Source organism: Sciurus vulgaris, assembly GCF_902686455.1.
Source record: "Sciurus vulgaris genome assembly, chromosome: 19".
Taxonomy (NCBI): Eukaryota; Metazoa; Chordata; class Mammalia; order Rodentia; family Sciuridae; genus Sciurus; species Sciurus vulgaris.
The window spans coordinates 22,466,383-22,483,213 of record NC_136480.1 but is presented as its reverse complement, the minus strand read 5'-3'; the positions used below and the strand labels follow the sequence as shown (position 1 = coordinate 22,483,213).

The 16,831-nt window shown below is 42.3% G+C and overlaps 1 protein-coding gene and 1 pseudogene across 3 annotated transcripts in view; one reads left to right on the top strand and one right to left on the bottom strand.

Moving 5' to 3' along the window:
- Positions 1 to 16,831, bottom strand: part of MDFIC2 (MyoD family inhibitor domain containing 2) — a gene marked incomplete at both ends in the record, with an annotated part of 97,704 nt that overhangs the window by 69,638 nt on the left and 11,235 nt on the right. The window lies entirely within an intron of this gene.
- Positions 11,577 to 12,218, top strand: LOC306650438 (protein BTG4-like; annotated as a pseudogene). Its single transcript has one exon. The product of its transcript is annotated as a protein BTG4-like (transcript).

Here is a 16,831-nt window from a genome sequence, read left to right as displayed (position 1 = left end):
GCAAACATAGCACATCAAAGGGTAAGTGACGTAACGCACATGTAACGTAGAGAGTTGAGTAGTTTAGTGCACAGAGGGCTGGGCGGGCTGAATGGTTTCTTTCCCCAGTCCATAATGGTCTGAATGGCCAAGAAAATCAGCAAAGCTCTGCGGAGCTGCCTGCCAGTCCCACAGCCCCACATTGTCCCTTGTCAGCCTTCCTCCCTCCCTAAAGTCCCAGACCCTGCAGAGTCACCCCAGATGCTTTCCTCTGCTCCATCACTGCATGGAACAATTGCAACAGTAAGTGCCATCCGTGTTTTAATGTGGCACGGGGTATGTGCCAAATGTGGTGAGAAAGGCTTTACACCTAGTGTTTCCTAAGGAACCTGCAAAGCACGTATTATTATTTCTATTTTATAGATGGGAAGAAACCCAGAGTCTGAGAGATCTAACAAGTTGTCCTTGACCACCTTGCCATACAGAGTGGGCGGCAGAACTCAGGTGTGACATCTGTATGACTCTCATGCTGCTTGGCTTAATTTTGCGTGTCCCGTGAGTCCGAAAGCCCTCAGGACCATCCCTCCCGCCCAGCCTGCATCTCTGTGTCTCACACCTGCATGGTGTGCCAACCTCACCCTGCACATTTTTTTCCCAGTGTTCCTCTGCCATCACTGTCACCAGTTCTGAGACCAGTCCCCTGTCCCGATGGGATCTGAGACCCAGACAAATGTGTGCGGGTCTCCTGCAGAGTCCTGTTTGCATCAGTGGCTCTGTTTTTCCTGCATTGGCCTGGAAGGCATGCCATAGGTCACAGAGCTGGGCTTGCAGCTGGGGTGTAGCCAGTGAGAAAGGCCACAGCCTTTGTCCTATGGGCTGCTCTGGGCATCGTCTTGAAGGTCTTCTTGAGCTGCAGAGGGACACCTGCCAGCCACCTGTGATGCTATGCCCCGGGTCTTCCTAGGGTGGCGGCCAGAGTCGTAAGACACCTCACTACTGTGTATCTTTTCCTCTCCTGCTATAGTGGTTTCTTGGGGTTGCTGTAACACAGTACAGCCTTTGTGGCTTAAAATAGCAGAGATTTGCTCTCTTGAGGCCAGAAGTCTTAGAACAAAATCAAGATGTCCTCAGGTCTGCATTCTCCCTGAGGATCCAGAGGGGAACCTATTTCTTGTCTCTTCCACTCCTGAAAGCTGCCCGAATTCCCTGGCTTGTGGCTTTGGCTTTGCAGTCTGTGTTTTTGCAGTTGCATATATCACCTCTGCCTCCACCTCCTTTTCTTCTTCTGTTTTCTCTTTTGTTTGAAATGGGATCTTGCCATGTGGCCCAGGCTGGTCTTGAACTCTTGGGCTCAAGTGATCCTCCTGGCTTAGCCTCTGAGTAGCTGGGACTACATGTGAACCCAGCTGCTCCCCTCCCACCCCCCTCTCTCCCTTCCTTCCATCTGTGCTTTCCCCCAGGGGTTCTTTACACCTGAAGCACACCACCAATCATTTTTATTTTTATTTTGAAACAGTCTCTAAACTACTGAGGCTAGCCTTGAACTTGTGGTCCTCCTGTTCCATGTGCACCCAGATGTCTCTTTTCAATATCTCCTCCACCCCCTTTCTTGTACTGGGGATTGACTATAGAGTTGCTGTACCACTGAGCCACATCCCCAGTCCTTTTTATTTTTTGAGACAAGTTCTCACTAAGTTTCCCAGGTTGGACTTGAATTTGTGATCCTCCTGCCTCAGCCTCCCGAGCAGCTGGGATGTCAGGTGCCAACACGCCTGGCTCTGGTTGCCATTTTCTATAAGGACACTCACGGTTTAGTTTAGGGCCCACTCAGGCGATCCCGCATAATCTCTGCACATCACAATACATAATCACAGCACAAAGGCCCTTTCTCTACATAATACGTAAGATTCCAGGAATGAGCACGTGATGCCCTGGGCGGCCATAATTCCCCCTGCTGGACTTGTCTCTTGGCTCCACACTCCAGAGCCACACCTCTGAAGAAGCGTGGCCTCCAGCCCTGCCTTCTGGAGGAGCCGGGCTAGGCCGCTCCCACCGTCATGACTTCTTGCCTGTATTCCCGCTGCCCGGGGGTCTGTGCTGAAATGCTCCTCCAATCACGTCTGCACACGTGTCTTTGAGGCACCCTTCAAGGATTCATGCCGACTCTCAAACACCTTGGCTTACAGGAGGGCACGTAAGGCCTCCTGCCTGGACCCACTCTTTCCAGAATGTCACTATCTGACTCTCCTCGGTATGATAGCTCAACCATAAGCTGCAGAGTTAATGACATTGGTTCAGCTCCCCCTTCCCTGTCTGCTAGCCTATGCTCTTGGTCCAGTGCGTTTTTCAATTCCCTGATCCACACTTCCCCACTGTCTCTTTCACGGTGATGGAGGTGAGAGGATGAGATCACACACATGCCTGGCGCAGGGCAGGAGCTCAAAACAACTATCGCTTTGCACCTCAAATCAGGCAGACCTCTGTGTCTCTGGGGTTTTGCCCCCAGGGGTGCCTGTCCTGAAAACCCCTTGTCATTTCTCTCTGCTCCGCTGCTACGAATGAACACTTTCTCCTCTTTGGAATCAGTTTGAGAGTTCCTTGCGCAGCAAAGCTTTCCCTGGCCCCCGTCACGTTCTGAAGTTCTTGAACGTGTCAGTCCCCAGGGCCTTGTTTGGAATGCAGGTTCTTGAACTCGGACCACAGAAGGGGTGGTTCATCACACCTTGAGTGGGGCCTGTGATCTTCAGGTTGACAGGCATCTCTGGTGAGTCTGACACGGGGCTCTCTTGATAGTACCTAATACCCCGAGGCACTGTGAGGACCAGTCCTGGACAGACACACCACTAAGGATGTGTCCGCCCATGGAGATTCGTGGTTCTACTGAGATTCCAAATGCTTACCTCTTAGCCCAACAACCTCGATTTTGTAAATCAGATTGTTACTTAGGCATACTAATGACTTCCCATTCCTCTTGAGTTCGGATTTAAAGTTACATCATGGCCTTCAAGGCCATCTCTGAGAGCAGGCCTTGGGCCTCCCTGGCACCCGGCCTGGCCCTCCTTGGTCACTGGCCTTGCCCACACCAGGCACATGTCTCACTCAGAGACTCTGCACCTTTCCTTCCTGTGAATGAAACACTTCCCCTCCAGACCCTCTGGCTGGGCCCCAGCCCCTTGCTGAGGTGAGGCCTCCAAGGATCCCCCGTCTGCTCCTTCCTGCATGAGTCTCAGCAGTGTCCGCACCAGACAAACCACGGCTAACTGGGTGCCAGCTGTTCCCCACCAGAGTCCAAATTCCCAGCTGTGGGGTTTGTTCCTTTTAGAGCATGGTGAGAACTGTGCCCAGAAAGCAGGAGGAAGTAAATATTCATAGAGCAAATGAGTCTGCCGAGACTCCTTCCCCAGCAGGAGATGGCAAAGGGGAATCAACGTGAGTCAGGATGATTGGGTCTTCTATGCCTGTCGTCTACACTAAGTGTTGCAAGACAGTGTGGGGAAGGACACAGGCAGCCTGAGTGCACCTCGGTCATCAAGCTCTGAGACCACCATCAAACCCTCTCCTCCAGTGGCCTTGGGTAATCAACAGCCAAATGACTGAGGATTCATCTGGGCACCACGGGGTGGTTGGGAATGTGAGCAGTCCTGGGGAGGAAGGTGGCTCTGTACCCCTTCTTCACTGGGTAGGGAGATGGGGACTTGATGTGTGGAAAGCTCGTGAAGATGCCCAGTCCTCTGCATCCGGTCGTTTGGGTTTTGGGTGCACTGTACGTGGCCATGAAGAATGCTTGGACGTGGCTAAATGCACAGGGCCTGGCCTTGGCAGAGTGGGGACCAAGTGGGTCCTGTTCAGACTGCCAGTCCTGGGTGTCATGGACTGACGTGAGCAGCGGGAACCTTGGAGACGGGGTGTGCCTTGCACTTGGCAACACTTGCCAAGTGGAGCAGTCCCAGAACCTGCAGAGCTGATTCAATTCCATGCCCACTCTCTGCCAGCTTCTGTTCAGGGGGGATTGGCTGTGTCCCCCTCACCCGGGAGCCTGGGCAGATGGAAGGGCTTCATACTGGGTGGGGTCCTTAGGGCTGGGTTCTGGATATCTTTATGTATTTCAAAGTTTCGAGTTGGAATCTTGAATCATTCTCTCTTACCCTGTGAGTAGTCTTTTTTTTTTTTTTTTCCAGAAAGAAAGTAAATATGGCCAAATGTTAACATCTGTTAAATCTGGATGGCGAGTACATAATATATTTTTAAAAGAATGTGTGAAATGTCAAAAATCAAATAGTGGATATATTTTCCTTTAATAACCCTGCAGGATTATCAACTCGCTCTTGTTTCTGCTCCTGGACACAGCGTCCTTCCACCCCACCATCATGCTGAGGGTTCTGTGTGACTTTGGGTGGCAAAGATTCTGACTTGCTATCTAGTTCTCATTTTTTGTTTATTTTGTTTTTCTGGGGTGCCAGAGACTGGACCCAGGGCCTTACACATGCTGGGTCAGCTCTCTACCTCTGGGCTACATAATCAACTACTGGCTCTTGGAAATCCTGTAAAGAACTTGGCTTTAAAGCTGATTTAGACTTAAAAGCTGTTACCTTGTTGTAAAGTTCTGTGAAATTGAGGGTCATCTGGTGGATCCTTGACAGGCTCTACCTCGTAACAGAGACCTACTGAGCACTGGCAGCAAACATGTTTACAGCACCCTAGAGAAGGCCAGGGTGTGTGTTGCTGTTGGTCCCTGTGACTCGTTTCTGAAATCCTGCCTTTTGCTTTCATAGAACCAAGTTAGCCCATTCCAAATTGTCAACCAGCAAAGTTTGCATTTGACTTTCCAGATGCTTCCAGCAAAATCCCATTGGCCTTTCTGAAAACAGATAAAAAACAAAGAACAACCCCTGTCTTTGGAGAATGACAAATATCGAATATCTGCACGACTCATACCACTAACTAATTCCTGTCAGTTTGAAGTTTCACTGCCAGTGATACATGGGTTAAACTGAAATCAATATACTTCTATAATACTGATTCTTTACTAAGGAAAGAAATGTTCTTGAAGCAATTTTTTTTTTTTTTTTTTTTTTTTTTGTGGTGCTGGGGATTGACCCCAGGGCCTTGTGCATGTGAGGCAAGCACTCTACCAACTGATAGTTTTATCAGTGAAATTATTTTTTCACACATTCTAATGGTTAACATGAAAATCTCTGGAGCCAGAGCATCAGGGTTTAGAACCAGCTCCCATCTCTCTGGTACTGATCGAGGACTCAGTTTTCTCATCTTTAACTTGGGATAATAACAGCAAAATCTCACATGATCTTTGAGACAATTTACTGAGTTAATGCATATAAATACTCAGGACTGTGTTGGGCACATTGTAAGCATTCAATATGTGCACCTGTTTTTGTCATAACGACTAATAGATTGAGTGTCTAATCTGTCAGCAGAACTCATAATTCTCTTCTCTGGATAGACCCAGTATCTTGGACATGGTTCTGTTCTTGTACATTTCAGTGTATTGTACTTTTTCTGACTCTTTCACCCTAACTCTCTCTAACCTCCAAGATTTTTCTGAGAAAGGATGACATCCTTAGCACAGAGCTGCAAACAGAAGCTAGGAAGGGTGACTCCTTTGCAAACCTGCAAATGCTGTTCCCTCAGGCACTCAGACACGCTTGTCCTGCTCAGAATCTGCTTCATCTCAGCACCCCTGGGAGTCACTGACAGTTGATAAAAGTTTAAAGCTGGGTATGGTGGTGCATGTCTGTCATCCCAGCAACTCTTAGGCTGAGGCAGGAGGACTGTAAGTTCAAGGCCAACCTGAGACCCTGCCTCAATATAAAAGAGAGCTGGGATATGGCTCAGTAGTAAAGCACACATCCATCATGCCTGAAGCCCTGGCTCAACTCACAGCACTGGGGAAAAAATAGTTCAAAATGATATGCATTTGCTATCTGTATAGCTCTTATTTAAATCCTGCCTAATGGTTTGCAATGGCCCCACTTTATTTCTAAGATGCATTCATTTGTCAAGCTTTGTCTAGCATATGTAAGAGAGGATGATTTCTAATCTGAAAGAAGGCAAACATTTTTAAGGTATAAAGCTATTACTGTATGATTCACTTTGTGTCTTTCTAGCTCTGCTAGAAAGTCACTCCACATCTCTTCAAGGATGTAAAATGATTTCACTTAGTTTCCTCTCTTATGTAAAATGAGGAGTTAAAAATTCTTCCTTCCTTAAGCATTTTGTGATTTTTTTTTAATTTTGCAGGGTAGACTAAGAAATTATGCATTTTATAAAGTATTATTTAATGGTCAGAAAAAAAAGTTCAGTTACAAAGAATAATTATCACAATTCACAGCCTTCTGACCATCAACGTGTCATTGAACCTAATTCAGAATTGGAAAGAACAATGGGTTCAGTTCATAATAGTCATATGAAAGAGTCTAAGTCTGTTTAGGGTTAATGCTTCTACACTGTATTTTCTTTTATTCTGTTAATTCCTGCTATTTGAAGGTTTAGGGAGATGCATTTTTAAAAATCTCAAATATACAAAGGAAAATCAGAGTCACGTCTAAATTTGCAGTGGACACAACTTATACTGAATATGAGAAACTGGCTGAATGTGATATGATTTTATTGCTGGAGAGATGTTTTTGCCAGATATGGGTATTTGAAAATTAGAGTTAGAGTCGTCATCCAAATATCCTTCGATTTGCAGGGGTTTGATCTGCTAATTAGCCATGCAAAAAATATTGCTCTTGCTTAATCTGATCATAGTTGATTCTGCCACTGGAGTTATTCCCCCCCACACACTTTGATGTGCTATGTTTTATTTTCAAGTGCTTGTGTCACAAAGAAAAGCAAACAAAATAAGAATTCTACTTCCCTCCTCCCTCAGCCATGATTTTGCTTAGTTAGCCAACATCTAGGGGAAGATAGTAAAATTATTGCCCCATGTAATTTACTGTGTCCTAAATGATTGGATCTTATGGAAGCTAAGCTCCAAAATTTTTCTCAAATATGAATGCAGCAATGTTACATAGTCACCCTTCACTCTGCACTGTTTAAGGACTGCAGTTACCAGGTAAGTCAGCCACTGAATCTTTGACCATTCAAATCACGGAATGTACTGAAAATAGGTGTTTAGAGAAAAGGAAGAATGAGGAAAGATGCATCAACTTCGGGGTCTTGCCCAACTTTTGCAGCCTCCTCTAACTTTAGTTGTCAAAACAGGTGCAAACGAGGGGCTCTTGGTCATGGATTCTCACCCTGAGTTCAGCAAATTCAGTTCTGGGAAAACCAGCGCCTTGGGGCCCAGAAGGGCGGGCTCTCGCCCTGCCCCTGCCTTCTGTCTATCACCCGCTCAGCCTCCGCCCTCGTCACGTGACCCCGCGGGACTTCCGCTTCCGCCTTGGAGCTCTGCGCGGCTGACGGGCAAGATGGCGGAGAGGAGAGGAAGCGCCTCCGCCAGGCCTGCGAGGCCGGACTGCGCCTCAGGCGAGCGGCCGAGGAAGCCCGCTCAGTCACAGTGCTGAACGGTAAAGAAAAAAACAAGCCGAGCGAGGCCCAGGCGTGGGCGACAGGAGCCCAGAGGACGACTTGGAGCGCCAGCCCGGCCGCAGGGCGGAGCAGGCCGGCCAAGGCGGCGGGCGGGAGGGAACCCCCTGGAGGAAGGCCGACTTCCACGGGCAGGCGTCGTGGGGACCGGCCAGGTGACAGCAGACGGAAAGTGGTGCCTGAGGATGGCGGCCGAGGCCAGCGAGGAGCGGCGCCCCTCCACTGTGTAGCTTGCTGCCCACGGAGGAGCAGTGCGCAGGCGCGGACTGCAGTGCGGCCCAGCAGCTCGTGCAGCTCAGCCCTGCAGCTCGTGCTGCTGCAAACACAGACGCGAGAGTGGGAACTCGAAGAACTTACCAGCAGCCTCAAACATTCCCCACAGCACCTGAACCATTGAGGCTGAAATGGGCACAGAGTCGTATACCTGCACCGCTCAGCCTCTGGCTCCCAAGGGAGAAAACTCTGAAAGAGCTGGCGCCCCATAAGGGCCGCTTCCACCCCAACCGTGGGAGCGCACCTGCACGCAGGACGGACACCGGGTAAGTCGCATCCCCAGCGGTGAGGGTGAAAGCTGCAGAGGTTTAGCCATTAAAGTGGATTTTTCTCAGAAGCCCCAGAGATCCAGAAACCCAGCAGAGATAGGAAGCACCACAGCAATAGAAGAGTGACCATATCTCCAGTACCTGCCAATAAAATCCCCAAACCTACCAAAGTTCAATCCCCACCAACCGGAAGCTCCAGTCAAGAGCTCTGCATCACCCCCCACTACAGGAACACACACTTCATCAGCACCCCAGTCTATCCCAACTAACACTGGGAGGTTGGAAGCTGGCAGCAAGGCGAGGAACACAAGGACAGTGGCTAAAACCACAGAACCAAAAAAAGAAAGAATACAAAGACTGAAAAGTCCATCCCTGCCTGCAAATTTGACCATCATAGTAGAAACAAACTCTGTACCACCTATTTTTTTTTCTTTTTTCTTCTTTTTCCCTTCATCTTCCCATTTTTAATTTTTTCAAAATTTTAATGTTTATTTTCATTTTTTTCAAGCATCATCTTATATTATTCTTCATTTTTTCCTCCATTATGCACGATTTTGTGTGTGAGTGTTTATGTGTGGTTGTGTAATCATGTGTTCATTATACAACCAATATTAGACTTAGGTGGGGTAGTTTTATTCCAGTGGTTTTGTTCTTACATTTGCTGGTTCATTCTTACCTGGGTTCTGGACCCTTCTATTTTCCCTTTTTCATTCTCTCTCCACAGTAACAGTCAAAATATCCCATCCCTTCCTCTCTCTTTTTCACTATGTTCAGTTAGCTTATTATTCCTTCTTTACTGCTGACACCAGCTCTCTCCTCTGTCTCTCCTCTGGTTATTTTTTAGTTTTCCAAACACTCATACTTTCTCTTACTTTTCTATTCTGTTTTCTCTTACTTAAGAAACTGTGAACCCACTGGTTTATGTCATTCCCACCTCCTTCAAGTTGTTGTGACTATTAAAACAGTGGACAACATAGTAGACATTTGCTCTCAAATGCTTGATCTAGTTCACATTTTTTTATTGTTGGTACTCTTGTCAAATGCCACCCCCACCTATATAGGTGGCAGTTAGTCTCATAGATGTCAGAGAAGACACAAGACACTTTTCTTAAGGATATACATCTGTTGCTGACATTAGTGCCACACTGCTCCAACCTCCCTCATTGAAGGACTGGAAAGAGATTGTGACCCTTGAAGATCACAGAGTAGAGGTCCTGATGCTGAAAATTACATCTCAACCAAGCTACAGTGAATCTAACCCCATCTGAGCACTGACATTACTCCAACTCCAAAAATAGAGGAGACAAAATCCCCAAACCAACAAGAAGGACCCAAGGAGAAAGAGGACCTTGGGTCCCACCCCTTGATGTCTCATATCAAAAACAGAAGTCTGAGAACAAATCAGATAATTACACACAAAAGGACTCATGTAAAAAAGAGGAAAGGGAATCTACCTCAATTCATGTTCAAGTCCAAGACCTCTGAAACCATGAGGAAACAGGTAAATATCCCACCAAAATCCACAATCCCCAACAAAGGATTCACACTGACATGGATGAAATCTTAAAGATGATAAAATGCTGATTATTAAAATATTCAGTGAACTAAAAGAAGGTCTTAGGAATGTATTAAGAAGGAAATATACTTCAATAAAGAAATAGTAAAAAGAAACTGAGCAGAACTCCTAGCAGTGAAAGACACAAATTAAAAATTCACTCATTTGAAGGCATCACTAACATTAGATTGAATAGAAAATAAAACTTCAGGCCTTGAAGATAGGGTGTGTGAACTTGAGTACACAATGCAACAAAGGAAAAAAGTTACAGAACATGATCAAAATATAGAAGACCTCTGGGACAACATTAAAAGACCAAACCTGAGAATAAAAGAGAATATAGAGATATAAGATAAAGGTAGCTGAAATGTTTTCAATATTTTCAAACATTTTCCCACATCAGAAATGAAATAGACATCTAAATAAAGAAACCATACAGGACCCCAAATAGACCTTATCAAATAAAAAGTTTTCCAAGACACTTTATAATTAAAAGGCCTAACATATAAAATAAGGAAAGAATATTAAACGTTGTAGGAGGGAAACATCAGGTCACATTTAGAGGCAAACCAATAAGACACATTGAGACCCTAAAATCTCGGAGGGCATGGAATGAGATATTTCAAGCTCTTAAAGAAATCAGCTGCCAGCCAAAGTTCCTGGATCCTCCAAAGCTCACTTTAAAATTCAAGGGGAAAATAAAAACCTTACATGACAAGAATAAATAAATAATTTGTGACCACCAAACCAGTAATACAAAGAATACTCAAAGATAAACTGTACACAGAAGAAGGGGAACTCAAAAACAAATCCCAAAGCTCTCAAATATAGGAAGGTAAATAGAATAATAATACAGTAAATGACAATCAAGAAAGTAGTGAATATAGCAAAAAGTCAGAATGGCAGAAAACCACAAACAGATCCATACTAACACTGAATGTTCCTCTACTCCCCAATTAAAAGACATAGATTAACAAATGGATCAGAAACCTAGATCCAACTATATGCTGTTTAAAAGAGACTCACAGGCAAAGACATTTGTAGGATGAAGGTGAAAGGATGGAAAAAATATTCCATGCAAATGGACACCAAATAGAAGCAGGGGTAGCTATTCCCATATGTGACAAAGCAGATCTCAAGCAGAAATTCATCAGAGGAGACAAGGCCATTCATTCCATCCTGGTAAAGGAACAATCCAATGAGAAGATACAATAATAAATATTTATGCCCCCAAATGACACACATAATTACATAAAAAAATACTCCATGACATTAAATTCCAGACAGACCCCAACACAATAATACTGGGTAATTTTTAACATACCCTCATCACCAATAGACAGGTCATCACAATATCAAATCAATAAATATATTTCTAACCTAAAGAAAATTATAAATGAAATAGATCTAACAGACATTTACAAAATATTCTGCCTCCAAATAGCTGAATTTACCTTTTCAACAATTCATGGAACTTTTTCAAAAGTAGACCATATTCTAGATTATAAATTAAATCTTAGTAAATATTTTTTAAAAAATGAATGTTAAGTCCATGCATACCATCAGATCATAATGGAATGAAAGTAGAAATCAACAGCAAGAAAAATAATAAGAGACCACAAAAACATATGGAAATTGAACAATTTTAAGAATGTCATTAGAAATTCTTTTGAAAGTTTATACTCCAATGAACTGAAAAATGTAGATGACATTGACCAATTTGTAGATACACATGACCTCACCAAATTGATCCAGGAAGATATAGAAAATCTGATCTGATAATTATCAAGTAATGAAATCAAAACAGTAATTAAAAGCTTTCTAGAGGTGTGAGTGAGATCTGGCGGCATGAAATGTATGGCATACTTGGTCTTTGAACTCTGGTCTACTTTTGTGGGGACTAAAGAGATTTTTCTGTGGTTTCAGGTCTCCTTATAGATTGTTCTTGAATCATGAGAGATGAAATTGCAGCAGCAGTTTTCTTTGTCACAAGATTGGTGAAGGAACATGAAAAACTGAGTAAAGAGAAAATAGAAAAATTTGCAGAAAAGCTGATGACAATCATGTTTGAAACATACAGAGGTCACTAGCACCCTGGTTGCCCTTCTAAAGGGCAAGGCTTCAGGTGTATCAGGATAAACAATCAGAATAAAGACCCCATTTTAGAAAGGGCTTGTGTCGAGAGTAATGTGAATTTTTCTCACCTGGGGCTTCCAAAGGAGATGACCACATGGGTAGATCCCTTGGAAGTGTGCTGTAGATGGAAGGAATGGGAACTATCCCAACAAATCAGTTATGCTGTTAATAGAGCCACATTAGACTATTTCTCTGGCACTTCCTCTGATGAAGAAAGTTGTAGCAGGGAACCTCGGATCATTCCTAAAGTCAGCAATCCGAAGAGCATCTATCAGGTTGAAAACATAAAACAGCCCTTTCAATCTTGGTTCCACATCCCCCGCAAAAAGAATGTGATGGATGGGCGTGTGGGCCTCCAAGGGAATGTTCCTCATGCCTTGCATAAGAATCTTAAATGTTACAGGTCTGCCGTTGGGCACCGGGTGGACAGGTACCACTGGGTTAACACAAAACTCTAGCATGGTGGCCAGGCATGCGGTGGGATCGAGCTCAGAGAAGAGGCTTTATTTTCCCTAAAAGGAAAGCGAGTTTAAGGTTGAGAGGCCAATGAAACAGAAAAAAAATTAACCACCTTAGGGACTGGATTGCATGATGGTGAATCCTCACACACAAATCCCGACTCTGTTCTTAGTTGTGCTTTTTAAAAAAATATTCTGGACTTTATTAAAACTGAATACTTTTGTTCTGCAAAAGACAAAAGACAAACCACAGACTAAGAGAAAATATTTGCAAATTACATTTTGACTGAGATGGATATCCAGAATAAAATTTAAAAACCCTTGAAATTCAATGAGAAAATAACCAAATAACAAAATGGTCAAAAATTCTGAACTCTTCACCTAGAAGATATAAAAATGGCAATAAAGGAGAGGGAAATTAGGTAGATGAAAATTAAAACTACAGTGACAATTGTAACAAATGGGCCAAACTGTTTTGGGATGTTGATATGTGCGTACATAAGGGAAGGAAGTGTTTGGGAAATTTCTGTATTTTCTCTTGGTTGTACTTTTAATTCTTAGTTTTATAGGAAGTTTTATGTAAAACCAGTAAATGTACTAATATGGTATGGAATGAAGCTATTGACCTGTGATAAGAGTCAATGAATTGTGAAAATTAACAGTTCAAATAAATGTGCTGTGTTTTAAATTTATTAAAAAAAAAAAAAAAAAAAAAAGAAAAGCTTTCTAAAAAGGAGAAGCCCAGGATCAGATGGATTTCAGCTCAGTTCTACATCTTTAATGAAGAACTAACACCAGTCTTTCCCAGATTATTCCGTGAAATTGAAAGGGAAAGAACTCACCCAAATACATGCTATGAAGCCAGAATATCCCTGATTCCAAAACCAGATAAAGATGCACGAAGGAAAGAAAACTACAAGACAAATAGCCCTCATGAACACAGATGCAAAGACCCTTAAGAAAACATTACCAAAACACTTAAAAAAATCAATTAGATGGTGCAACATGATGAAATGGGTTTCATTCCAGGGATGTAAGTTTGTTTCAACATAGACAAATGAGTAATTGTAATTCATTGCTTAAACAATTAAGGATAAGAATCACATGATCATCTCAATAGATACAGAAGAGATCTATGATATAATCTAGTATCCATTCACGTTAAAAAATGCTGGAGAAGCTAGGGATGGAAGGAACTTGCCTCAATAGTATAAAGGCTATTTGTGACAAACCCAAAGCCAGCATAATACTGAACAGAGGAAAAGTAAAAACAGTTCTTCTAAAATCACAAACACAACAAAAACTATCCATTCTTACCAGAATATAATCCTCGAAGCATAATCCTTGAAACATTAGCCAGAGTGATCAGGCAAGAAAAGGAACAAAGAGATACAAATAGGAAAAGAAGTCAAACTATTTTTGTTTGCTGATGACATTATCTTATGTCTAGAAGACCCAAAAACACCACCAGAAGTCTTCTAGAATGTATTGATGAGTTCAGCACAGTAACGGGATTCAAGATTAACACCCATACATCAATGTCTTCCTGTACTCCAACAGTGATGCAGTTGAGAAGTCAGGAAAACCATCCCATTTACAATAACCTTAAAAAAGTGAGTTAATCTGACCAAGGAGGTAAAAGAGCTCTACAAGGAAAACTTATAAACCACTGAAGAAAGAAATCGAAGAACTTAGAGGATGGAAAGATCACCCCTGTTCTTGAATAGGCAGAATTAATATTGTGAAAATGGCAATGCAGGAGGCATCAGAATACCTGATGTGAAATTATACTACAGATCTACAGTAACAAAAATGACATCAAAATGGACATGAAGACCAATGGAACAGAAGACCCAGAGACACACACACACATACTTACACCCATCTGATATGTGCCAAAGCTGCCAAAAGCATATCTTGGAGAAAAGACAGCCTTTTAAACAAATTGTTTGGGAAAACTGGATGACTATATGTAGAAAAAAAATGTAACTAGATCCCTGTCTCTCACCCTGCATAAATTCAAATAGAAATGAATCAAAAACTTAGGAATTAGACCAGAAACTTTACAACTCCTGGAAGAAAACAGGGTGAGCACTTTATCATAATGGTGCTGGTACCAACTTCCGTAACAAGACCCCCAAAACACAAGAAATAAAACCAAAACTCAGTAAGTGGGATGCTTTTACACTAAAAATCTTCTGCACAGCAAACGAAATGATCAAGAACATGAAGAGACAACCTAGAGAATGGTAGAAAATTGGGACCAGCTACTCCTCTAATAGGGGATTAACACCAGAGTATATACGGAACTCAAAAAACTTAACACCAAAAAAAAAAAAAAAAAAAAAAAAGCCCCAATTAATAAATGGGCAAAAGAGCTAAACAGAAACTTGAGAAAAGAAGAAATACTAATGACCAACAAATATGTGAGAAAATGCTGAATATCTCTAGCAATCAGGGAAATAAACAGACATTATTACCTCATGTACATATATGACTGCATGACTGATATGATCCTATAATACAATCAGAAAAATGAAAAATTGTACTCCATTTATCAAAAAGTATAAATGTATTCTACTGTCATGTACAACTAATTAGAAAAAAACTAATTTAAAAAAAAAAAACTACACTAAGATTTTATCTTACTTCAGTCAGAATGGTAATGATCAAGAATACAAACAACAAACTGGGTACAGTGGTGCTCACCTGTTATTTCAGCGACTTGGGAGGATAATGAATTCAAAGCCATCCTCACCAACTTAGTGAGGCCCTAAGCAACTTAGTGAGACTCTGTCTCTAAATAACATACAAAAATGGCTGGGGATCTGGCTCAGTGGTGCAGTGTCCCTGGGTTTAATCCCCAGTACAAAAAAAAAAAAAAAATACAAACAACAATAAATGCTGGTGAGGATCTGGGGAAAAAGGTACACAGATACATTTTGGTGGGACTTTAGAAATAGCATGACCACTCTGGAGCTCTGGAGAGTAGGAGCAGTATGAAGATTCATTAAAAAACTATGGATGGAACCACCATATGACCCAGGTATCCCACTTCGTGGTATTTTCCTAAAAGATCTAAAATCAGCATACTATGGCAACATAGCCACCTCAATGTGTACAGCAGCTCAATTCACAACAGCTAAATTATGGAATCAACCCAGATGCCTATTAATAGATGAATGGATTAAGAAATCATGGCATGTATACACAATAGAGTTCTACTCAGCCATAAAGAAGGAAGAAATTGTGACATTTGCTGGTAAACGGATGGAAATGGAGAATATAATGCTAAGCAAAATAAGCCAGACTCAGAAATTCAAAAGTTCAAATGTTTTTTCTCATACATGGCAGCTAGAGTAAAATAAAGGAAAGAGGAATGGAAGGATAGGATGATATAGTGATACAGAGAAGACCAGTAGTGTAGAAGGAGGAGATCGAGAAGCAGAGTGGAAGGATGGGAAAGGCGAGGCACTGTGGAATGAATCATTTTAAAAATCATGCTTTGTGCATGTATAAATACACCACAGGGAATTTCACCTTTTTATAAGTAAAAAGAGACAAATGTAAATAGATGAGTGAAAGGAAGTCAACAGTAAAGGAAGGAAAATATAAGGGGTGAGAGGACAGGAGGGGAAAGTGGGTATTGTGAACTGAAATCACATGTCACACATGTATGATTTTATTGGGATGAACCAAACTACTATGTGTAATTATAAACCCCTAATAAAATTAAATGAATAAATAAATTGTATATGGAAGAAAAAAAAGTATGACAAAACTTTCTACATACTGCTTTTATGCAAGTAAACTGAGGCACCGATGTGCCATGGATAGTAAACTGTCACTGGGAAGACAAAGGCAAGGTATGAGGACCTTGCATCTTGTTTTTTCAACTTATAAAGAGATTCCAAAATATATTGCAATGTATCCCTTGAGATTTAAAAGCTAAAATTTGAATATCCAAAAGTATTGCGTATATTTTGTGACTTCACGGAATACTATGTGATAGCCATTGGAATGACTACAAGTCTGCATCTGTTGCCTGGAAAGGTATTCACATCCACTTTGACTCAGAAAAACATGGTACTAAGTATATAGCGTGTTAATATCTTATTAAGTCTACAAATTCATGACATACACAAATTTAAACCTCATAATATATACAGAGGCCACCTATGGGTGTAGGGATCTGGAATAATTTTTTTGCCATTTGCATTCTCCCATTTTTCTAAAATAAGCTTATCATTTACATGAAGTCATACACAGAGAGGTATGGTTTAGAAATTTCAGTTAAATACAGAGGTTTATATAACCTCTCAACACTTCTCCCTCTCACCCCTTAAATTCCATTCTGTATCTAGGCCAGCACTCTCTTGGGGCCAGCCCCGTTGCATCTGTCACTCTGGAAACCAGCACCCCAGTTCAGAAGTCACCCCTTGTAAGCTGCGTGTGCCGTGTGCTTTGTCCTCAGGCTCTTCTCTTCCAGTCCATCTTCATGAAACTCTTCCAATCACAGATCTCTCTTCTCCAGTGCAGAGCTGAGTCTTTATCTTAGGTCTTTCCTGCCTTCCTGGCCCTAGTCCCAGGGTGGAGATAGTTCCCCTGCCTCC